The sequence below is a fragment of the Pelodiscus sinensis genome, chromosome W (assembly GCF_052426305.1).
Source record: "Pelodiscus sinensis isolate ZL-2025 chromosome W, ASM5242630v1, whole genome shotgun sequence".
NCBI lineage: Eukaryota > Metazoa > Chordata > Testudines > Trionychidae > Pelodiscus > Pelodiscus sinensis.
The window spans coordinates 7,065,814-7,089,854 of NC_143084.1; the positions used below are offsets into that span (position 1 = coordinate 7,065,814).

At 48.6% G+C, this 24,041-nt stretch overlaps 1 long non-coding RNA gene across 1 annotated transcript; it reads left to right on the forward strand.

The window, feature by feature from the left end:
• Positions 1-11,651: 11,651 nt before the first annotated feature.
• LOC142818378 (uncharacterized) lies at positions 11,652-18,244 on the forward strand. The gene is made up of 3 exons (XR_012895874.2): positions 11,652-12,161; positions 16,222-16,448; positions 17,972-18,244. It is a non-coding gene; the product is annotated as an uncharacterized LOC142818378 (long non-coding RNA).
• Positions 18,245-24,041: the final 5,797 nt, after the last annotated feature.

Genomic DNA, 24,041 nt, shown 5'->3' on the forward strand with positions numbered 1-24,041 from the left:
GGGCAGAGAAGCAACGCAAGGAGCTGGAGACTGGCAAAGCAGCACAGCCTGCAGTTGGGTGTGGTGAGCAGCTGGGACCAGCAAAGTGCGGGGAGAGGCTCTGAGCAGGGAGATATCACCAGCCAAGAGGCCCAGCAGGCCAGACTGGGAGAGGAGTCTGGCCACTTAGAGCTTGAGGCTGTGTGGTCACTGCCAGAGCAAGGGTGTCCAGCCTGCAGCCCCCTGCAGCACATCCAGGGCCTCTAAGGGGCCTATAAGGAAGAGACTGTGAACTGTCCTTACACTCTGCAGGCTGCTGTTTTGATGTCCCCGTGCTACAGAGCAGGGCTGTGTGTTCTCATTTAACCAGTCTCATTTTTTCTTATTCTTTTCTCTTTAATCAGTTGATGTTTAATAAATTGTATTTGCTTTGAACCTTCTGAAATGATCACTGGGCCAAGAAGGCCTGCAGTGTGAGGAGAGCACCTCGGAGTGGGGACACCCTAACTCCTGCCCCTAGTGACTACAAGGTCGGGGATTAAGCCCCAGGAAACCTGGGTCCAGCCTTGTTGGGGTTTCGAGGACTCTGCCACTTAGGAGAGTGGAGGGGGAGCCCTCAGGATCAGGGGAGCCATGGGGTAAAGGAAGTGGGAGCAGGGACTCAGATTCTTTCGCTGGTCCATTTCACCAGGGTGGTATAGAAGCCAGGAAAGTTCCCCACAATAGCGGGACCATTCCCCCGCTTACATAAAGATCCCTGTAGCGCCCAAAAATCCTGTGGGGTATGTGTGATGGACCCCCCCCCCCATGCTTTATGAAATGGACTTATGGACATGAATACATAACTCAAAAGTGTTTTGAGCACATTATTTCATGTAACCCATCAATCTTCATGTCACGATCTGCTGGTTCTGTTTATCTCACTTTGATGTATGTACCATGTGTGTGTGTAAAATTAGACCTATGGAGTGGGGAATACTTTGTGGGTTTGAAATGTGTGAATGGGAGACATGGAGGGTTTTACCTTCAAAGTCTTGATGAGCAACTGTTAAACTGTCCCTTTTGTCCTTAAGTCTGAGCAGTGGTTGGTAGGGAGGGGCCTCAATTCCTTAACAAAAAGAATAGGAAAGCAGGGGCCTAGGTCTTTTGGCTGGGCTGCACCTGAAGGAAAGAGCCAAAGACCCTAGGGTAGAGAGACAGCCCTGGGTTGGAGGGACAGTTGGAAGAGAGGTTTTATGGTGAATGTGCAGAGTTTGTACTGAGGTTTCAGTGTAGAATTAGCCAAGCGTTTTTGTTTCTTTTATTTGTAACCTACTTTGCTCTGCCTGGTCTCACTTATTACCACTTAAATCCTACTGCTTGTACTTCATAAAATCATTTTTATTTTCTGTCAAACCCAGTGTAAATTATTGTTACCTGGGGGGCAACCAGTGTGCACATTCCCCCTTTCATTGCTAAAGGGGGCTTACCTAATTCTTTGGGGTCTGATCCCATCTGGGGAGTGCTCTCTCAGGAGGCTGGGCCCTAAACTGCACTCTCCTTGGACCTGAAGAGGTTCAGTGTCTGTGCTGCTTCTCCGTGGGGGCAGGGACCTCAGCTCGGGGCCTTGGCTGGTGGAGACCAGTGGTGAGGAGCCCCAGAGAGCGGGAAGGCGAGTGGCAGTGGCCGCGTCAGCACCCTGGGAAGCACCCCCAAGGGGTCATCTGTGACCGCACTCCATCACAGTGTGCTCATCAAGTAGGTTACTAGCAGAATGACTGTGCTGTGAAAGTGGGAATAGGGACGTGCTGAACCTGGGGGCATATGAGGATGGCAGCTTAAAGTGCTGTTAATCCAGCCCACTGAGTCCAAAGGCACATGAGGGTCACAGCTTGGCATGGCTGTTAAACCCAGCCAGCTGAGAGAGGTCAGCTTGTGAGCGCTGATTACCCAGTCCTCTCAGATGTGCTCTGTTAGTGGGTGTGAGTGTCTGTGTCTGGGGTGGGAAGAACCCCGTCCTGGGGCACATAGTTCCTGCAGGAGAGCTCCAGTGGGAGGGGGAGTTGGCAGCAGGGAGAATACAGCTCCATATGAGAGCACAAGCAGCACACTGAGGCTTTGTCTACACTGCCAGTTTTTGTGGCAGAAAAGATACTAATGAGCAGGGCTCGACAAATTAGTCAATCTATTTGCCCGGGGCGAGTAGATTTTAAGCCGGCACGGTGCCGCAGCGTGATAAGCGCATGTGCAGCGTTCCAAACCGCGCAGCTGGCGAACAGGGCTCGCCGCCGCTTGTCAGACCCTGCTAATGAGAGACTCATCAGCATAACACGCGATCTCATTAGCATATTTTCTGCTGTTTCTTTTTGCGCAAAAAGAAGCAGTGTGGACATGGGGTTTTTGCACAAAAACACACATCCACACTGCTTCTTTTTGCACAAAAACCCCTTGCGCAAAAAGAAACAGCAGAAAATACACTCATGAGATCGCAAGTTATGCTAATGAGTCCCTTATTAGCATATTTTCTGCCACAAAAAGTGGCGGTGTAGATAAAGCCTGAGGTAGTGTCTACACAGCAGCATTATTCTGAAATAATGTGAGCGTCTGCACAGCAATTCCATTATTTCGAAATAATTTCAAAATAACGGATGGCTTATTCTGACTTCTGTAAACCTCATTCTATGAGGAATACAGAAGAGTCTCTGATTTTCCGACCTTTGCTTATCTGACATTCCATTTTATCCGACATGCCGCCCGCCGATGTGACGAATAAGAATGCAGCATGTACAACAGCCAATCACAATCAGCACCACACACCCACACCACGCGATGCTATGTTGTGTACATTACATACCTAGTGTGCTTTTGTTAGCGATTGTGATTACATGAGTGCAGTCATGCTTTTGTTTGATGACGCCAGTACTCTTATAAAGTAGACTGAAATTTCTTTATCAGCATTGCAAGTGAAAAGAGAAAGAAAGTAGTTGTTTCAATGGAACAAAAACTTGAAGCCTGACAAAGACTAGATGAAGACGAAACTATGCAAAAATATGGCGTGGGGCGTGTTACTGTTAGCGATTGGAAGAGAAAAAGAAATGAAATTGAAAAAAGGTGCTCTGATGACCTTCATTTGAAGCCCTGAAAGAAAGACGATGAAAAAAAATGAGAGTACGAAAAGGTGAGTGAAGCTTTATTTTTGTGGCTCACACAGCAAAGACAAAACAGCATGCCAATAACTGGACCTATTCTACAAGAAAAAGCGCTGGCATTTCACAAAAAATTTAATGAAGGAGAAGCCGACTTCACAGCTAGTACAAGCCGGCTATATCGTTGGAAAAAACGTTATGAAGTGAGGCAGCTCAACATCTGCGGAGAAAAAAATATCAGCAGTTTCAGAATCAGTTATTAAATTTAGAGAACATTTTCTGTCTCTTGTAAATAATGAAGGGTTATTGCATGAACAGATACAGAATTGTGATGAAACGGGCCTAAATTTTTAAATGCTTCCATCAAAAACTCTGGCTTCCCATGAAGAAACTTCAGATCCTGGCTATAAAAGAAGCAAAGAAAGAGTAACCATTCTTGCCTGCAGTAACGCCTCAGGTAACCATAAATTCAAACTTGCTTTAATAGGAAAATCCAAAAATCCACATGCTTTCAAAAAATATAGCTCCTACAGCACTGCCAGTTTGGTATAGCAACCAAAAGAGCGCATGGATGAACTCTGAAATTTTTCGAAGCTGGTTTTATAATTAATTCGTTCCTTCAGTAGAAAGATTCTTGAATTCAAAAAACCTAGAAAGGAAAGCTATTTTGGTTATTGATAATGCGCCATCTCATCCTAACGCAGATGAACTGAAGGCTGGGGACATAAGAGTAATTAATTCTTTTACCACCAAATGTCACCTCATTGTGCCAACCTATGGCCCAGGGTGTTATTGAAGCTTTCAAAAAAAAATATTGATGTCGGCTTCTTAAATCACTTAGGGTATGTCTACACTACAGAGTTAATTTGAAAAACAGCAGTTATTTCAAATTAACTGTAATAGCGTCTACACATACAAACCACTATTTTGAAATAAATTCGAAATAGCGGAGCCCTTATTTCGAATTAGGTAAACCTCATTCTACGAGGAATAACACCTAATTCGAAATAGCTAATTCGATATAAGTGCTGTGTAGACACTTAATTCGAAATAGGGGGCCTCCAGCCCTTCCCAGGGAGCCCTGGTGGCCACTCTGGACACAACCAGGAAAGCTTATACTCCTCTCCCCCAGCCCCGGAGCCATTAAAGGGGTAGACCCTGGCCACAGTGCCTGTGCCAGCTCCAAGCCTGCCAGCCCACAGCCAGCAGTGGCCCCCGGGGCCCCTGATCCAGTGGCCCCAAAACATGAACCAGCAAGCCACTGGCAGCCCCAGCCCTCCACCGCTCCCCAGGAGCAGTCTGCCAGCTCCCAGGAGCCTGACAGGGGCTGGAGAAGGCGGGCGCCTTCCTGGTCCAGGATGGAGATCATGGACCTTATTCAGGTTTGGGGGGGGGGGGGGGAGGGGATGCCCCCAACTTCCATGATCTCAGCCCTAGACGGAGGAACGCGGCCATCTATGATAGGATGGCTGCCAGCCTGGCCACCAAAGGCCACATGCGAACCCAAGAGCAGGTTTGCATGAAAGTCAGGTTGGTCCGGAGAGACCCCCAACCCTGAGCTTCCCCTCCCCCTTCTTCCCCTTGCTTCCCCCTTCCAGCTTCCTCCTCCCAGGTCCCCCCTCCCCTCTCCCACCTCCTTTTCCCAGTCTCCCCAGAGGCTCATCCCCCCCAGTTTTGTTCAATAAACCCAGTTTCTATTTTTGAACATACGTGTCTTTTATTTGACATCAGGAAGGGGGGCTAGGGAGGGGTAAGTGGAAGGACATGAGGGAGGAATGGGGCACGAGCCCCCAGTGGGGAGGACCAGGGAGGCTCTGAGGGTTCCTCGTGGTGGACGCTCTCCCTCAGGGGCTCCTGGATCCTGACAGCCCCCCGATGGACCCCCCAGATGGCAGCCTGCAGCAAGTGTAGCTGGGCTGATGGCACCTACCCCACGAGACGCACTGGTGTGCCCAGGGGCAGCTCTGGCGCCATGTGGCCGAGTGCTGTGGTGTCCCGAGTGTGGGCACTCAGGGCACTCCAAGACATCGAGGTAGACAAGCAAGCGGGGAACCCTGAGAACTGTCTGTCCGGGGTGGGGGTAGTGTCCCTTTAAGCACGGAGCTCAGTTAGCCTCAGGCAGCAACCCCACACACTCAAGTCCTAACCTGATGCCCTGCCGGCACTGGTTCTGGCCAGCCTTAACTTCGGTTCAGGGTCCACTCAATGTGGACATGCTATTTCGAAATAGAAAAATGCTATTTCGAAATAGTTGTGTGTATAGATGCGTTTTGAATTAGCTTAATTCGAATTAACTATTTTGAATTAAGTTAATTCGAAATTTGTTGTTCGTCCATCGTGGTCGATGAAGACCTTAACACCACTAAGTGCTTTGAGACTGGATACTGTGTGTCCGAAGATGACTTATCAAGCCAATTCGGGCACCAAATGTCCTGGAACATGTCGGGTAGACATGTGTAGGCATTGCAATCGTTGCGCTGGTAGCTTTGGACTTGCGCAGCACGCGCTTGTGTTGTGCTTCAGAGATGCGCCTTGTTTCGAGAGCTTGGCATCCTTTGTAAATGAGACTGCGCCAGGCAGGGCGGTTGTGTGCCAGCGATTTCCAGGTGGTTGTATCAATTCCGAACGACTTCAGGGAGGCCTTGAGTGTGTCTTTGTAACGTTTCCTCTGTCCACCACGCGAGCGTTTACCAGTAGAGAGTTCCCCAAAAAGGAGCTGCTTAGGTATACGTTCGTCCAGCATACGAATGACATGACCTGCCCATCTAATCCATGCACTCATCAGCAGAGTGTAGACTGACGGTAAACTTGCTCTAGAGAGAACCTCAGTATCTGGTATTTTGTCTTGCCATCTGATGCGTAATATTCTGCGAAGACAAGTCATGTGGAAGTGATTAAGCTGTCTTGCGTGCTTCCGATACACAGTCCACGTTTCACAGGCATACATGAGGGTGGTGAGTACCACGGCTCTGTAGACCTTCAGTTTTGCTGCTTGGCTGATTCCTTGACATTCCCATACAGTGGGGCGCAGTCTACCAAAAGCACAACTTGCCTTCGCTATTCTGCATGTGACTTCTATGTCAATGTTAGCTGCATGGGAAAGAGTACTGCCGAGGTAAGTGAACTGGTCCACTGCCTGTAGCATCCGCCCTGTGACTGTGATTGTGGGTTTTGTGTATGGTGCATAAGGGACAGGCTGATACATGACTTCGGTCTTTCTGCTGTTAATGGTGAGTCCAAAGTTGTCACAAGCTGTGCAGAACTTGTCCACACTGACTTGCATCTCTGCTTCAGAGCCAGCATACAAGGTGCAATCATCGGCAAACAAGAAGTCTCTCAGAACAGTCTCTTTCACTTTGGTGATAGCCTGAAGTCTCCTCAGGTTGAAAAGATTCCCATCCACTCTGTACTTAAGGCTGATTCTGGCAACGCTGTCCTGGAAGGCATCATTCAGCATAGCAGTAAACATGATGCTGAACAGTGTAGGTGCGAGTACACAGCCCTGTTTGACACCATTGGTGACTGGGAATGCCTTAGAAGATTCTCCACCGTCTAGCACTCTGGCCATCATGCCATCATGAAACCGGCGTACCATCTGAATGAATTTGGGGGGGCAGCAAAACTTTGACATGATCCTCCACAGACCTTGTTGGCTGTAGTGTAGACATACCCTTATAGATGTTATTGATGATGGAAATAGCATGCTAGATAAATTGAAAAAAATAAACCTAAAAGATGTTGTTTATTGGGTTACACAAGCTTGGAAAGAAATTGAAAAAAAAACAACACTGGCAAGATAATGGAAAAAACTACTTATGGATGATGAAAACAGAATAAATGAAGATGAATATAACGAAGAAATAAGTCAAGAAAGTTGTGAAAATCTTTTAATCTTATTGAAACAGATACCAGGCTATGAAGGTGTAAGCAATGACAACGTACAGGAATGGATAGAAAAAGATGAGCAACAAGATCTGACTGATACAGATTTATTGACCTTGTGAATCGTAGTGATGGTGATGATGATATGGAAGACGATATTATCAAACTAGAGAAAGTGGATAGATTGAGTTACAGTGAGGGAGTAAAGGCTCTCGATGCAGCACTAATTTACATTAAGCAACAGAGGGAAGCAACCGCTACAGACTTACTGCTGTTCAGACGCTGGTGTGATCTTGCCGTGAAGAAAAGTAAGTACACCCAAAAACAAGTCCTGATCACTCATTTCTTTAAAAACTAAACTTTTTTATAGTCACAAAATATATTTTAAAAAGTGTTGTAAATTCTATTTATGTTTGTTGAAATATTCGATTTTATTTTCTCGTTAGAATTAGTAATAAATTGAGTTTATACATATTTGTACCCATGTTTTTTTATTGGTATTCCGTATTATCTGACATTTCCGCTATCCGACCATCCTCCAGTCCCGTTTAGGTCGGATATTCGAGACTCTACTGTAACTCCTATTCCGAAATAGCTATTTTGAAATAGCTGTAGTGTGGACGCTCCACCGCTACTATTTTGAAATAACTCCTCCCCAGGGCCATTCAGACTAATTGCTCCCCAGTGTCTCCTGGGGCTCTAAATCAAGGTAGTACGTCTACATTAGGGAAGCCTGCCTTGGACTAATTTTGAGGCTTCCATGCAGTGTAGACAAACTATTTCAAAATAAGCTATTTCGGAGTATTTCTTCCGGATTAGCTTATTTTGAAATAAGTGTGCAGTGTAGACGTACCCTGATAGAATTATTAACCTCCCCCTCCCCCATAAGAGTAACCCTAATAAATGAGCATACGCCAGAGTAACAAGAAAATCTGGTAACACAAGAACCACATTGAGACCATTCCATTCCTACATTACTATTTCCCCTTGATTAGGTGCAGGGAGCACCATGGGGCTATTTTGCAACAGCAGATATAAATAAATAAAATCCATTAGAAAATATGCCTTAATTCTCCATACAATCATAGATAAAAAGCCGTCAAATTCATTGCAATGTTAAGACTTTTTTTTCCCTCTACTCACATTACAGGAAATTACTACACTTTTTGCATAGTTCACCTTGGAATGCAAATTGTTGGATGAAAGTTGTTTATGACATTTAATAAATAGTTATTACAATGCCCACACTCACAGAGCAGTATCCTCCATTCAGTCATTCAGAAAGGTGCTGAGTCCCAGCTATCTGGGTCAGCTATTAAAATTCTAGACACCTCTCGTTTTTGGAAATCTAGAATCTTGGCTTCACTCCCAAGTGAAAATTTAGTGATCTCACCCTAGTCCCCATCCACATCACAGAACTAACACATGATTTAGCATGACTGGCAGCTTCTGCTCGAGAGGCCTAGGACTGAAACAGCAGGTGTTTTATGGCTAGCATCAAGGTACACAGGCAGACCCACAGAGGAAGCTTGCATAGCACCTTTTTATACTATTCCTGGTTCAGTCCAGTATTAGCATGAACCAAAGCTCTGAAAAGATTCACCCACACAATGTAAAGCTAGAAAATGTATGAAATATGGATGCATAAAGGAGCCAAATACTATAGAACAAGTCCTGCTTGACACTAGGGATGTTAGCAAATGTGTTTTTTTGTAAACGTGGAACTGCTGAATTTTTCAGCAGATACACGTTTACACTCAGGGGGGCAAGCAGGAGCTACTGCTCACAGGGAACCAGCTTTTCAAATATACACCTTCCTAAGCATAAGAAAAATCCCATACAGCATGCTTGCAGAATGACTGATAGTGAAAATGACATGAACAAGAAATATATAGTCTTGTGGATACAGAAACCTTTTTTTTGCCATGAAGTAGACAGTAGCCACTACCTACCAGGTTAAGACAGTTGTAAACAGTCATATGAGGTGGGTTCCTACCAAACCTGCCTGTGTTATCCCCTATGCTAGGGAAAGCAGGGAGTATTAGGTACCTTTTACCTCTGCCTGTAATTCTCTGGTGATAATCAGGAACCAATTATTGGGCTGCCAACTAGGAGTTGGTTTGGGGCTCTGAGATGCCAGCAGGCCCTTTAGTTAACATGGGTTCCCACATACTGCTGGATAAGTGAAATACATTACTTAAAATAAAACCAGACCACTGCCTTTCAGGAACACCAATCTAGCAGGCAGAATCTACCTGGGAGAACAAGATGTATCCACCATTGTTGTTTTCTCCCCATTGTTGTTTTCTCCAGAATTGCAACAGACAGGAGGCTCCCCAGCCAGTGCATCAGTAAACAAGAGCAGAAAACAGATGGCTGCAGTTCAATTTAAACAAGCATTGGATCAAACCTCCCTCTGCTTCTCATTTACAACCCATAAGAACACACAAACCTAGCAAGAGCACAGAAATCATGGAACAGACAGTGCATATGTATATAAAATCTAATAAGGGAGGAGTCCTGCAAGGACAGGATGCCAAGGTTGGAAATTCTCAAGTAGCTTCCATTTATAGTAAACAGCCTTTCATTAACACAGCAATGGGACTCCCATTTCATGGTGCTGAAACCATATCCGTGAAACCTTCCAGCCAAACACTCATGGAAATACAAGCCTCTAACAAGCAGCAGGGAGATCTCCTTCCATTTAAATCACTCAACTCTGAGAACTAGTGCAACTTGAGAGAATGAAAACATCACTAATGGGCCTCATTCTTTGAACCTTTTCAGAGCTATGAATCCAACCAGACTACTGGCATTCAATCCTGTTTGAAGAGGTCTGCGCTAATCCTTTATTAAAATATTGATTTTAAAAGAGTGAGGCACAGATTAAGATTACATACAAACTCAGAGCAGGACTGGACTCTGCTAAACCTATCACACTGATTTCATCACTCCTGAAAACACTTCATTTCTTTCCCTTTACACACTGCAAGGCTAAATGAGTCAAAAGAAGAGGTTATTTGCTATTGCAATGCACAATACCAGTGGGGGTCAAATGCATACATAAAATACACCATGCCCCTTTCAATCAAGCAATACAGTTAGCTGTTCATTTATCCTCATCCAGACCCAACTCTGAATGTGCTCAGTGTTTGTTTTTGTTTTTTTAAATCAAATACAGTCAGGAACAGCCCTGAATATGTAAGCCCTGAATATGTAATTGTTTCAAACATAACTCTCACTTCTCAAAACAATCCATTTCTGTTATGGGTCATAAGACATCCTCTAGGGCTTCATAACATCCCATCCACCTCACTCACCTAGAAACACTACAAAGACACAGGGTCAGGGCTGGACTATCATTCCCTTAGATCAGTAAGGCAAAGCGCAGCACTTTAAAGCAAGCGTGGACAAAAGAAGGGAGGTGGGAAGGTAGGTCTCACCTCCCTGCTGCCCCGGGGGCGGGGCGAGGACCTTGTACAGCTGTGCTCAGCGGCAGGGGCTAGGAGATGCGGGGCAACGGAGAGCCCCGCCGCTCGGTTCTCGCTCCGGGCTGCGCACTCCCACCTCCTAGACTATTGTGCTGCCTGTTGGGCGCACACGCTCCCGGGCCCCGCCGTGCACTGGCGGCAGGGTTGCGGCTGATTCCTCGCCAGCCCGCTCGCTATCCCATGGTTCCGAGGAACCTGGAGCCCTTGTGAGTGACCCGGCGCCACCGCCACTGTTCCCAGCTGCCCATCTCCCCGGCCCACTGCCCAGGCTCTGGCGGCTGTTCTGTGAATCGCACTCGCTGCCGTTGCAGGAAGGGGAGGGGATGCTGCCATTGACAACCCAAGCGGGCCTCTTAAAGGGGAAGCTCTGTTTGTCTTGGCCGGGGGGCAGGTGTCATCTCTACCCAGGTCAGTCCCTGAAGGGGGAGGGCTAAGGCAGGGTAACCCTAATACACCAGCATTTCGCATCGGGAGCTCAGCTGGGACTGCTCCATTACCACGTGGCACATACGAACACATACACGAATACCGACATCTAAACACACACACAGCTTGATGCACACAGATGTATCCCTTCTCCCTCACCACCTACACAGACATGGACACACAGAGAGAAGCTGGCACTACTCGCATCTGCATTTGACCACATACAAATATGTATGTGTTCATAGCTGTGTGGTCAAACCTGCAAATTACACATGCCCACTTAACTCCACGCATCTGTTCTTATGAACACACACTCTTGTGTTCAGACCAGCACTCACATACAAATACCCACAAATAACACACAGTCTAGACCTGTAATACACCTTCATAGTGTTGGGGTCACAGGGCATAATCCTAGGTAACTCGGGGGGAGTGGAAGATCACAAGGATCGATGAAGCCCCCCCCCCCGCTCTAGGCCCAAGCACCCTAAAAGCCCCCTTCCCTCCCCCAAGCATAACTTTTCTCTAGCTCACTAACAGCTGGGAACAGCAAAACAGCAAGACCTTGAAGTTGCTTAGTTACTATCAGTAATATAGAAGAAGAATTCAGATGTGTTTCTGTAAAGGGGGAGGAGGAGGAGGTCCCAGCGTGGGAATCTTGCTTGTTACAGTTCACTATTCTCCTGCAAGTAAACAACCTGGGTATATAAGGAGGGAAAACTGCTTACGTTGGTGTGCTTGATTTGAGATGTCTGGTCTCCTCGCACCTATTTGAACGTTCAAATAAACTTTGTTTTGCTTCTTATTGGAGTGCGCACACCGGGCAACGAACCCAGCTGTTGCCCCCCTCTCGGGCACTGTGTGCCGGCAGCAATAGGAACATGCTGACATGCCAATATCCTTCACAAATTCAAAATGTGATTCGTACAGGAGTAAGAGTTCTCAATACTCCACTAAATGATAAAGCTGGACTCTAGTGATAAAACTGTCAACTAGTGGTCAGATATTAGAATGATCTTCATTGATTAGTGGAATCCTATTGCTAGATTCATGTTTCATTTCTGCAAAATTACAAAAGCCAGGGCTCCCGAGATGCCCAACCCTCAACTTTGGAACAAAGATTACCAGTAGCTGGAGTCTAGGAGCTGGATTCTATTCCTAGCTCTGCAACTGATTCATACATCCTTGGACAAGTCATTTGTCTTCTCCATGTCTCAGTGTAACCACCTGTAATACAATATTTACCTGCATCAAACAAGTAAGTATTCTATTTTATCTAGATTCTTATAGAGTTCATCACTACCTGACCATCTTACAAAATATACATAAACCCAACTGGAGAGTCCTATAATTCATTTTTCTCTTCCCTTTTTCATGAATAAGAGGGGTTTTTTAATGTATATAATGCTAGAGTTAATTCATTAATGTTTGATGCAAGGGTTGTTGCAGGACTGCTTTATAGCTATGTGTGTGTATGTGTAAATAGTTAAAAGATAAAGTGATAGTAGATGGCATCATGACTGTAGAGTAGGTCCTCTGGTTTGAAGAACCAACAAAACTTATAACTTCCATTGGTAGCTCTTTATATCAGCTTTTAACAAGGTTACATAAGGTATCAGAATTAATTCATTATATTAAATTATTTAAATTAATTAATATTTGTAATTTCTTTGAAACCCTAGAATGACAAGTACCACAGTCCACAGAGTTAGCTAAGATTAGCCTTCTGGGGTTGCACAATAGCCCATAAAACTTTTTCACTTTTCATGCATTTAAAATACATTCTGCAAAAGGCTAATAGTGGCATCTCTTTTGCACTTCTTTCTTTTGCTTTTTATTACATAGGAATTACTTTTTCTCTTCCTTCATAAAAATGCCCACCTCAACTAGTACTCAGGCTTCTAACACATATGGAACATAGATTGATCAAGGATGAAAGATTAATTGACTTTTGAAAAAAATCTATAAAATGACATTTATGTAAACAGTAGTTTTTATAAAGACATTGTCATAAAATTATAAATTATTAATCCTTAATTTAAAGACTAACAGCTTTGTTTGGGCATAAGATTTCGTGGGCAAAAACACACTTCATCAGATGCATGGAGTAGAAAATTCCATCCATTTTTCCACTCTACACATCAGACGAAGTGGGGTTTTGCCCACAAAAGCTTATGCGCAAATAAATATTGGTCTTTAAGGTGCCACAGGACTCCTTGTTGCCATTGGAGATATAGACTAACACAGCTACCCCTCTGAGACTTGTAACCATTAATTTATATTTGTTTAAAGATATAATTTGGATCTAACTTGTCATTTGAATTCACACACATTTACAATTACTCAAGTCTCAGTTTCCCTTCTGCTGTTTCTCACAAAGATGTTGTGTAATAGTGCATGGGAAACAGGCAGGTGGGTTTCTATGCTCTCTCCTCTCTGCTGCGTATCCAACAGTGAGACAATACAAGAATACTAATGAGTATTGAATCCAGAAATTGGATTTATGTATGACACATTCAGTTCCAATTAGGACTGGAATTAACCAAATTGGCCTCCATACTTACTTATTGAGATTTCTGTGTCTGCATTGGGAATCTGGATGAGCATGAGAAATAGTTTCTGGATTTCTGTGCACCCCATAAGCACTTTAGAATGGTACTGTTTTGAATAAATAATGTCACATAAAATTTTGTTAAGGTAAAGTTATGATGGCAGGCATAATAGCAGTGCATATTACATGTTGAGTACAAAACTGTTAGGATTTTGTGACTAAAGACTACAAGTTAAATCAGTCAGCATGCCCCCTCTAGTGTCATAGAATCATAGAACACTAGGACTGGAAGGGACCTTGAGAGGTCATCGAGTCCAGTCCTCTGCCCTCATGGCAGGACCCAGTGTCACAGAAGGAAATTACAACATGGCTTCTCTAGTTCAGTCAAGAGAAAATACATAACTGACCTTGGGGCTCCCGCAGCTGGCTGTGTGGCTGCCCTGCCCCCTCCTCCTGAGTCCTCCAGCCCCTGTAATGTTGTGCTGCTCTTGGCTGCCACCTGGTGAGTGGCTGCTGCCCGTAGGCGAGGGGGAGAGCGGCCGGGGGATGGAGAGCCCAGAGTGGGAGGTGGGTGCACTCAGGTGGCGGATGGAACTGTGCCCCCCCCCACCTTCAGGTGGAGCACATTTGGGTTTCTGCCCACTTCTCCGGGCCAGCCAGCACAGGGCCACTGGGGCGCCTGAAGCTGTCCTCCGCGGCCATGGAGATCTTCATATTTCCCCTGTCAGTCTTCCTCTCCAGCCCCACCATGGCGGTTCTGCTCCTGCACTGGGCCCCCAGCTCTGCCCCTTCCACCCAAGGCCCAAGGAACTTGTGTGTACTGTGAAATCAACAGCTAATTTCTAAGTTATTTGCAAAAAGAAAAAAAACTAGCGATTTCAGGTGCCTAAGTATCCTCTGGAGTCACAGTTAAAGTTGCCTCCCCCAGCCCTGTCACAATCTGAAATGGCCCCCTGGTGAGTCAGGAGTAGCCAGAGGGCTGCAGGAGGGCCATGGGTTCAAGCAAGATGCAGCCCCCATCTGACAGCATGGATCTCACCTTGAGCTGCAGGCCAAGCACCAGGCATAAGGGGCAAGTGCAGCTGTGGCTATGGAGCTGCCAGGGCTTCTGCAGAGCAGCACAAACTGTGGAGGAAGAACCCACTGAAGGGCAAGTGACCCACTCGGGATTTTTTACCCACTGTTCCATTTCACAATCTGATGCCATTCAAAGATAGCAGCCTGCCTTCTGTGCGTCATATCTTAGGGTAAATATTTAATCTACAATAACCCATTCCCCATGTAGCTCTTAAAGGAAGGGCTTGGCCAAGGACTGTGACAACTCCCTTTGCAAGAAAGAGAGACAATAGCCCTATACTCAGGGGAGCAAGGGACTGAGCAGCTTCCCTCATGTATCCTTAAGGATGGGTGTTGTCCTTTAATCTCTTAAAACTCCAATTACACATCTATGGATAGTGGTGTTAGGCCCTAGAGAATTGGGCCCGGTGCAGTTATGTTAAGACAGATCAAGGAAAGAGGTTAACAAAGGTTTCTGGGTAGTCCCTGAGCAGAACTAGAAATATGGCTCAAGCAAGGGGCAATCCCTACGTACTTGCTTAAGTTGCAAAATAAAGTAAGTGAAAGGCTGCGCCTGTGATGGGAACAGCTAGTTTGAGAACTGATAAGGTAACTCCTTGTTTCTGTTCTCACCCTGATCTTAACGAACTGTCTCTGCCCTCTGTTTGTTTTAACTCCCTGTCTCCTTGTTGTTTGGTACTTGCCTTCTGGGCTGATAAGAAAGCTGTTGACGCATTATGAATTGCTTAAGGCCATGAAGTATACGCATTAACACTAGAAGCTTCTAACTAATTAAGGGGGGCTGAGATGCTTGGGCAAATGTTTTATGACGCGACGGAACTGTCTATATAATCTTACTTGTTACTGAAATCGTGGCTGGTTCACTTGGGAGACGGGCCGCTCTCTATTGTAGTGCGCACTATTCAATAAAGAGCTTGTGATTGGATCTTGCTGGTGTTGCCTGTCTCTTTGCGGTCAGACAACGAACGGAGGCCGTCCGGGTTAAAGTCCCCGACAGTGGAAATTCCCAAAGGATATGATACAGAGTCCATCTTATTAATAGTAATAGAGATGTAGTCTGGTTACTACCAGATGTTAGTCTGGTGTAGCTGAAACAAAAGACAGGGCTATGCAGCACTTTAAAGACTAACAACATGGTTTATTAGGTGATGAGCTTTCGTGGGACTACAAAGGGAACCCTCAGAACTGTCATTCATGCTTAAATTTGACACTTTATGAATGGGCCGTAACAAAGATGCTAATTATCTTACCCATTACAAAGATAGCTTCCCCAAGTATCACCTCACATTCACACACACACTCATGTTAGTCTTTAAAGTGCTGCATAGTCCCGTCTTTTGTTTCATCTTATTAATGTTTGAAAGAGTACCTCTGCTGAAGATTACTTACCTCCTGTTTTTAAATTACAAACTCAAAACCAAAATGAATAAAATAAGTCTTTAGTTTGTTTTCAGATATTAATTCTGCAATAATGGACCAGCAAGAAGGAAAGCCTATCTATAAATGATCCTTTGTCATAGCATTTTATGTAACCATATTTTATGTTACTGGCTAGAGCAAGTAAGAGACAAGTTCTGGGCAGAAAGATCTGTTGTTCTGTTTAGCATTTTGAAGTTGATTCCTTCCCCCCCTCCCCCAAATCATGTGATGTGAAATAGTGTAACAAACATGGAGGTGTTTTGTATTTCAGGAAACTTGGGAGGAAACAACTTTGCCAGTACCTACAAAGAAGATGTCAGGAGCACAGAACAGGAAAGGAAAAGCTGAGATAATGAGTGCAATGAAGAAAGATGCAGACACAATGGAAAAATACTTGAAATCTGTTCATAGCAATCCATGCAGTAGGAGCCAGAGCCAGAGCCAGACAAACAGCGAGAGGCAAACAGAAGAGGTCCTTCCCCAGGCCTTAGGGAGAAGGTATTGTGGGAGTGGTTGGGGAAGTGGCCCAGGGAAAAGGCTACTATATGGTGGGGACAGGGGCAAGAGCCCCACTGGTAACCGCTACCTAGGGTCCCTGGGCCAGAACCCCAAGTAAGTGGGAGGGCCCAAATTCCCCCCAACCTTTCCCCACATCTGGTTGACTGCCACCGAGAGAAAAGGGAAACTTTTGGGCTGTGAAAGGGTCTTTTCCCTCCCAGCTAATGACTGGCCGATGAAGAAAAGGGCTCGTTAAGTGGGGAACCCTCGCCTCTTAAGCACTGAGAGGCAGTGGGAGGGTCGCCGTGAGCCTCTGAGGCTTCTTAAGAACTGCCAGGAAGCTCAGGACCCAGGGAGCACAGCCAGTGATCTGCTACAGGAGGTGCCAGATCATTACTGTGGAAAAAGAATCCAGAATGAGATAATTGAATTGTTGGTGAGGAAAGTACTACAAGATATTATTAAAAGGTTAAAGAGTGCCAAGTACTACACTGTGATATTGAACTGCACTTCAGATGCTTCAGAGGGGTAGGTCTTTAAAGTGCTACCAGACTATTTGTTGTTTTTTAAGTTTATCCTGCACTTCAGATGTAAGCCATTCCAAAAACATGTCTTTCACTGTTAGGTTTCTTGGCACTTCAGATGGTAAAGTGACCATTCAGGAACACTTTATTGGTTTTAAAACAGTAGACAAGACCACAAGGGAAGGACTAACTGATACTATACTCACTACTCTGAAGGAATGTGACAAATATCCAGTAGTAATAGAGATGAAGCCGTGTTAGTCTAGTCTTGCTGAAACAAAAAACAGGACTATGTAGCACTTTAAAGACTAACAAGATGGTTTATTAGATGATGAGCTTTCATGGGCCAGACCCACTTCCTCAGATCAAATTGTAGAAGAAAATTGGCACGACCATATATACCAAAGGGATACAATCAAAAAAAGTGAACACATATAACACTGGTTGATGACGAGGGTCTCCAGGATCTCCTCTGGGCTACTGTAGCCAGACAGGAACCCCCCCTGTAACATCCATCTTTGCTTGCCTGGAAGCATACAGGGCACACAGAGCAGTAAAATCAGCATAATCTTTGAAGCCAGAAGGCCCAGATATGCTGGCTGCTGTGACCCTGGATGGCTGTAAACAGAGATACGCCAATTGTTGACCTCGAGGCTGCGAGAACTGCCTTGACTGAAACCTATATTGATACGAACACACACTGTCCGGGGGGAGAGATCGCCCACTAAGAAAAGAATGCCCAGTACTCCCAATTTAGTTCTCTCTCTTGCAAGTGTAAATTAAGTTGAAACTCCCTTGTAAGAACTGGCGTCACAAAGACAGACCAACACAATTTGGCATCTTAGATAAGAAAGAGGATACAGGCCCCTATGAGTATAAAGATGGGTCCGGCAGCACACTTACTCTGAGTGTCAATCTACCATCTATCTGCTGGTTGGGTTAGGTGATTGGCCTCCCGAGGTTCCACAGGGACACCCACCTCGTATTTGTCTTTCCTAGGAATTGAGGGACCGGCCCTGACCTGATACGCTGGAGTCGAGAGACGCAGAAGGGGGTAAAAATTGTACCTGGATGTGTCCTTTGTCTTAAGTGTACACATAGACTTAGAGCTCTTTAAAGATTAAGCTGTCACTTGGTACCATTATTTCTATTTTCTATCTTTATTTTCTTTGTAACCATTTTTAAGATCTATATTTGCTAGCAGTTAAGAAATAGAGCAATAGCCATTGTAACCATATGATTTATAAGTTTTTGTAATAAACCTGTAACTGTTTAAGCTTTAACCTGACTCCTTCAGTTGCTGTAACAGAACAAAGCACAATTTAAAAGAACTCCAGCCGGTCATAAGGGACAGATACAGGCAGAGCTGGGCAGTTGGATCGTGTCGCTTCCAGAGGACAGATCCGTGGGGCATCTCTCAGCCTTCCCTAGGCTGCCCGCTGCGAAGGGATCATGTATCCTAGCAGTCAAAGTCTGAGGTGTAATAAGATCTCCCTGTAAACTCTGGGGCGTCTGTCAGCCTGGTCCTAGCAGTCAAAGACACAGACGTTAAACTTCTCGGGGCGCCTGTCGGTCTTTCCTAAGGCTGCCCGCTGCGACAGGACCTTGTGTCCCAGCAGTTGAAGACTCGGGTGTAACACACACACACTGCCCTGACCATCAGCTGACAGCTATGTACAGCGGGGCGCAGCCATTTCCAGGCGAGATGAACCACCTCAAACTGTTGGGCCCTCGGGGGTTTTCCCTCTTGGCACTTCCAGTCATGGTATCTCTGGGCCCGGGCTGCAGCAGTTACCCCTGCACGAGCCAGGATCTCCTCCTTGAGCCGAGGGTAGCTGGCTGCGTCCTCAGCTAGCAGATCGTAGTAGGCCCCCTGTGCTTCCCCACAGAGGAATGGTGCACATATGCTGGCACACTGCCCCTCTGGCCACGCCTCGCAGTGGGCGGCCCGCTCGAAGGCCAGGAGATAGGCCTCTACATCATCTCCCCACGTCATCCTGGGGAGGCAATTTGTGGCCTTCACAGCCACTGATCCCTCTACCCTGGGGGGGTCGGTCAGCGAGTGTTCCTAGCCAGTCCACCACCTCTCGGAGGAGGGCTCGGTCTGCAGCTGCCTGGCTCATGAGTAGCTGGTTTGTTTCCTGTTGTAGCCTAGAGACCTCCTGCATAGCCAGCCTCTGTACCGGGTGGCCTCCTGCTGGGCAGCTGTGCCCTGTACTAAGCCCTTCATCAAGTCCTCCATTGTAATGTACCCCCAAGTCCTTCACCAAGTAGGGCACTGGGGGCAGGGGGAGAGGAGACCCCCCACAAAACAACACCACCATGCATACCCCGCCTTATTTTTGTTGTGCTTTTTTGCTTGGTTGTTTTTTGCCCCTTCAAAGGAAAAACCCACTGTGCTGTGACCGAAATCCCACCCTTGACACCAGTTGTGCTGAGTCTGGGCAACGCCCCTGGGTCCTGTGCTTCCTGGTGGGGTCTTTGCATGTGCCTCAGAGGCTCACGGTGTTCCTACCACTGCTGAGGAGGCCAGGGTACGCAGCTCCAAGAGCCCTTTTCATCATAGGCAAGTCCGGGTTTTGGAGGTCAGTCCCTCTGATAGTCCAAGGGTCTTCCTTTCCTTGCTGGTGGCCCACCAGGCAGGAGGAGGATTGGGGGGAACCCGGTCCCACCTACTTGCTCTGGGGTCCAGCCCAGGGCCCTATGCGGTAGCCCTGAGTGGGGCTGAGACCTGGCCCTTGCCCCACTGACTAGCAGCCCCTCCCTGGGCCACTTCCCCAACCACTCCCTGGGTACTTCCTCTCTGGTATCTTGGAACAGGCCCCTTTAGTTTGCTGCCTTCAGGGCTTGCCTTCCACTGAACTCTGCCCCACCTCTGGTCCCTCTCTTTTCTCCTTTCCTTGCCTTGCCTGAGGGAAGGTTTTTATGGTGCACCCATAGGCCTTAACTGGTGGCAGGTGTTCTAATTAAGCTTCACTCCAGGCTAACTCCAGATGGGCTTCAGGTGCCCATCTGACCTAATGGCTGAGCAGTGGTCTCTGGCAGCCTATGCAGGGAACAGGAGTCCACTTACTCAACTCCTGGTGTGTCTGTCCTCCACCAAACTCCTGCAGCCACCTGCTTCCAGGCTGCCATACATCCTCCTTCCCCTTCACCCCTCATCTCTTCCTTTTTGGGAGGGATGAGTGTGTGTGTATGGGGGGAGGGGGCTACTGCTGTTGTGGCAGGCAGGCCTCAGCTACACCCATATTCTGGGCCAGGCCCCCTCTTCTCTTGACCTGCTTTGTTTGCTGGCACTATTGTCCTCTCCCAATTGTTTGTTCCTGTCCTTCTCTCCCCACCCATGACCGCAGTGGAGGGGCTGTCTTGTGATACCCCTGCCGCCCCTTCCCCACCCCTCCTCACATCTACCTCTGCCAATGCTGACCCATATGAGGCTGCCGGGCTACCTGCCCATACAGTGGAGATGGCGGACATGGATGGGGATTCTGGGACCCCTGACCGTTCCTGCTGCGGCACTTCCTGCCACCACTGTCACCATTAAGAATCCTTCCTGAAGGATAGGAAGGGCTAGGGCACCAAAAAGGGGAAAAGCCCCGCTGGGAAGGCTAAACTTCCTGTGGCGAAGGCTTACCCCCCTCAGATGTGGCCGGCCATGGCTTCCTGTCTTTCCCGTCCCCCTGTTTCTTCCACCAGGTCTGGGAGTGACGGTGTCCCAGCCCCCAGGGCGTACGCCCAGGTAGCCGCCACCCCCCGCCTCCCAATCCACTCAGGACATCTCCTGGATTTCCATCCCCGATGGCCATGGCCCCTTTCCCACCCTTACTGAGGGGCACAGCATCCGTTGCCTCCTGGTGTCAGCCTCGCCCCACGTGGAGACCTACGTGAGAGTGTTGGCACGCATGGTGGGGTCTGCAGCCATGGTGGTGGCCTCTAAGATGTTCAGGAAGGTGATATTCTTCCTGACATCCGAGGCCGCTGCCCAGGAGGCAGTGGAGAAGGGTTTGGCGGTGGGGGGAGTCCATGTCCCACTCGAGCCTCTGGAGGACCTGGGTGTATGGGTGGTATTTTCCTCCCTTCCTCCCCAATGCCACCCTACTGCCTTTCCTCTCCACCCTGGGGAGGCCCTTTTCAGTCCTAAGTCCCCTTCCTGTGGGCTGCAAGGATCCTAACCTCTGCCACATCCAAGTCCACATCCAAGTCCAACTACTGCCGGCGGGACGTGGCAGAGAAGCCCTAGAAGGGTCATTTCTGGTGCCCCATCAAGGGGCCCAGTACAGGGTATATTATGCAGTGGGGGAGGCCCGGTGTTTGCTCTGTCAGGTGACGGGGTACATCCAAAGGGACTACCCCCTGGCCTGGCCTGGCTTGGAGAGGAACTCGGGACTCCCGATGCCCGGGAGGGCACCGGCCCTACCATTCCGGGTGGCACTGACAGTCTGGAACCTGGGGTCTCCCCTCCTCCAACCATGACTGTCGTCAGTCTCGCTCGGGCTCCGCAGGGCCCAGACGAGCGTGCAGGTGCCGCTGCCTCCGCAATAAGCGGCAAGGCCATGCCCGTGGAGGGGTCAGCGACGGGACATGGACAGGGCCTACCTCGGGGGGAGGTGTCCCCTTCCCCTGTTGCCCAGCTCTTGTCTTCCCTTGCCCTCCCACTGCTGCCCTTGTCCCCTGGCTCTTCCCCCATTCAAGTCCCGAGGTGCTAGGTACCGCCGAGGTTGTGCAGGGCTGCCTGCTGCACCTTTGGGTTGGGGTGGAGGGGCTGACGTGAAATCTTGTTAACATCTACGCCCCGACATCCGGCCTGGAGAGGCTCCTCTTATTCCAGCAGGCGTCTGCCTTCCTCGTCTCTCTGGATCCTTGCGAGTGCCTGGTCCTGAGTGGGTCTATCCAGACCAGACCTACACCGTCCTGGGCTGCACCATCTTCGACAACCTTTATTTGGTCCGGGATCTCCTAGAGCTAGGGTGTAGGGACGGTCTGTCGTTCGCCCTCCTGTCCTTGGATGAGGAGAATGCTTTCAACCGGATGAACCACGGGTACCTCCTGGGCACCCTGTGGGCCTTCGGCTTCGGGCCCCACTTTGTGGGGTTTCTCCAGGTGCTGTATGCTTCCGTGGAGTGCTTGGTCAAGCTCAACTGGACCCTGACCACACCGGTCAACTTCGGGCGGGGAGTGCGTCAAGGCTGTCCGCTGTCAGGCCAGCTGTATACTCTGGCCATGGAGCCCTTCCTCCGTCTCCTTCGCAAGAGGTTGATGGGGTTGGTGCTCCATGAGCCAGAGACACGTCTGGTCCTGTCGGCGTATGCCGATGACGTGCTCCTTGTGTTCCAGGACCCAGGCGACCTGGCACGGGTGGAGGCCTGCCAAGCTGTCTACTTGGAGGCCTCCTCCGCTCCACCTGGGTCAACTGAGTTCTGGCCTGGTGGTTGGGGACAGGTGGCAGGCAGGCTTCCTCCCACCCGTGCTTCAGGCCACCAGGTGGAGCACGGGTCCATTGCTTTATCTTGGCATTTTTCTCTCTGCCACGCATCCCTCCCCACCGGAGAACTGGCAAGGTTTAGGGTCCAGGGTGGCTGAGCAATTGCGGAGATGGACAGGACTGCTCCGGTGCCTCTCCCTGCGTGGTGCTTAACCAACTGGTCCTGTCCATGCTCAGGCACCATCTCAACACCCTGGTCCTGACCCCTGGTTTCCTGGCTCAGATCCAGCAGGACTGCACTGGGTCTCTGCAGGGGTTCTCCATCTTCCCCTGGAGGAGGGAGGGCAGGGCCTGATGTGTTTGTGCATGCGGGTCCATGTCCTCTGCCTCCAGGCCTTGCAGAGGCTGCTATATGATGCAGGTAGTCTGGCGTGGAGCATGCTGGCTCACACTTTCCTTCGCCGCCTCTGATGGTTTCGATATGACCAGCAGCTCCTCTATTTGAGAGTTCTTCCGCAAGACCTCTCTGGGCTTCCGGCCTTCTACCAGGACCTCCTCCGGACCTGGAAGCTGCTTTTGGAGACTAGGTCCTTGGGAGCCACCGTGGGGGAGACCTCCTTGTGGAGCCCCTATTACACAATCCCCATCTTCGTGTGCAGGTGGCAGAGTGCCCCTCAGTGCTCCAGAGGTTGGTCCTGGCAGAAGTCACCAGGATCAAAGAGCTCCTGGACTACGACAGGGGAGACTGGATGGATCCTCCGGTGCTCGCCCAGCGTATGGGGCTCTCCACCCTGCGTACTCCCTGGTGCGTACGTCAGGAGGTGAAGGATGCTTTGCCGCCCACTGCTCAAGTTTATCTCGACGGGGTCCTGCGAGAGGTTGCACCCCGCTCGCCCCTCACCCCTGGTCCTCCTGATCTCTCCATCGCTCCCCAACCCGGTGTACCTTCCCGACCGCATCCCCCTCATCACCCGAGTCATCTGCAACTCGTGCCCTTCTGAACCGCTCCAAAGACCCATCTATACACACTTGTGCTTCACACTCTCCACTTCCCCACCCTCGTGTCCCGCCCAGATACCAAGTGGCGGGACCTCCTGCCATCAATAGAGGGTGGGGAGCCCCGGTGGGCCAGTCTCTATTCGACCTTGGTCCCACGGCCCACCGGAGACATCGGCTGGAGAATCCTGCACGGCGCGGTGAGCACGGACGTGTACTTGGTGCGGTTCACCCCTGTCCCTGACACTTGCCCCTTTTGTGGAGTGAGGGAGACGCACATTTATCTCGAGTGCGCCGGGTTACAGCCCCTCTTTTGGCTCCTCCAGAACCTCTTGTTGAGGTTCTGGCTGCACTTCTCCCCATACCTGCTAATCTATGCACACCCCATCCGTGGCCCCACAAAGTCGCGGGACCTCCTCATCGACCTCCTCCTGGCTATTGCCAAGATGGCTATCTACAAGACCAGGGAGCAGAGGTTGGCTGAGAGAGCGGCCTGTGACTGTGGGCCCTACTTTCACTCCTGCATCCGTTGGGCAGCATCCACTGGCTCTCTCGAGACCTTCAAGGGGCAGTGGGCACTGTCCAGGGCTCTCTGCTCGGTGTCCCCATCTGGTTCTCTTGTTTTAGCCCTTTGACCCTCACACCCATCCC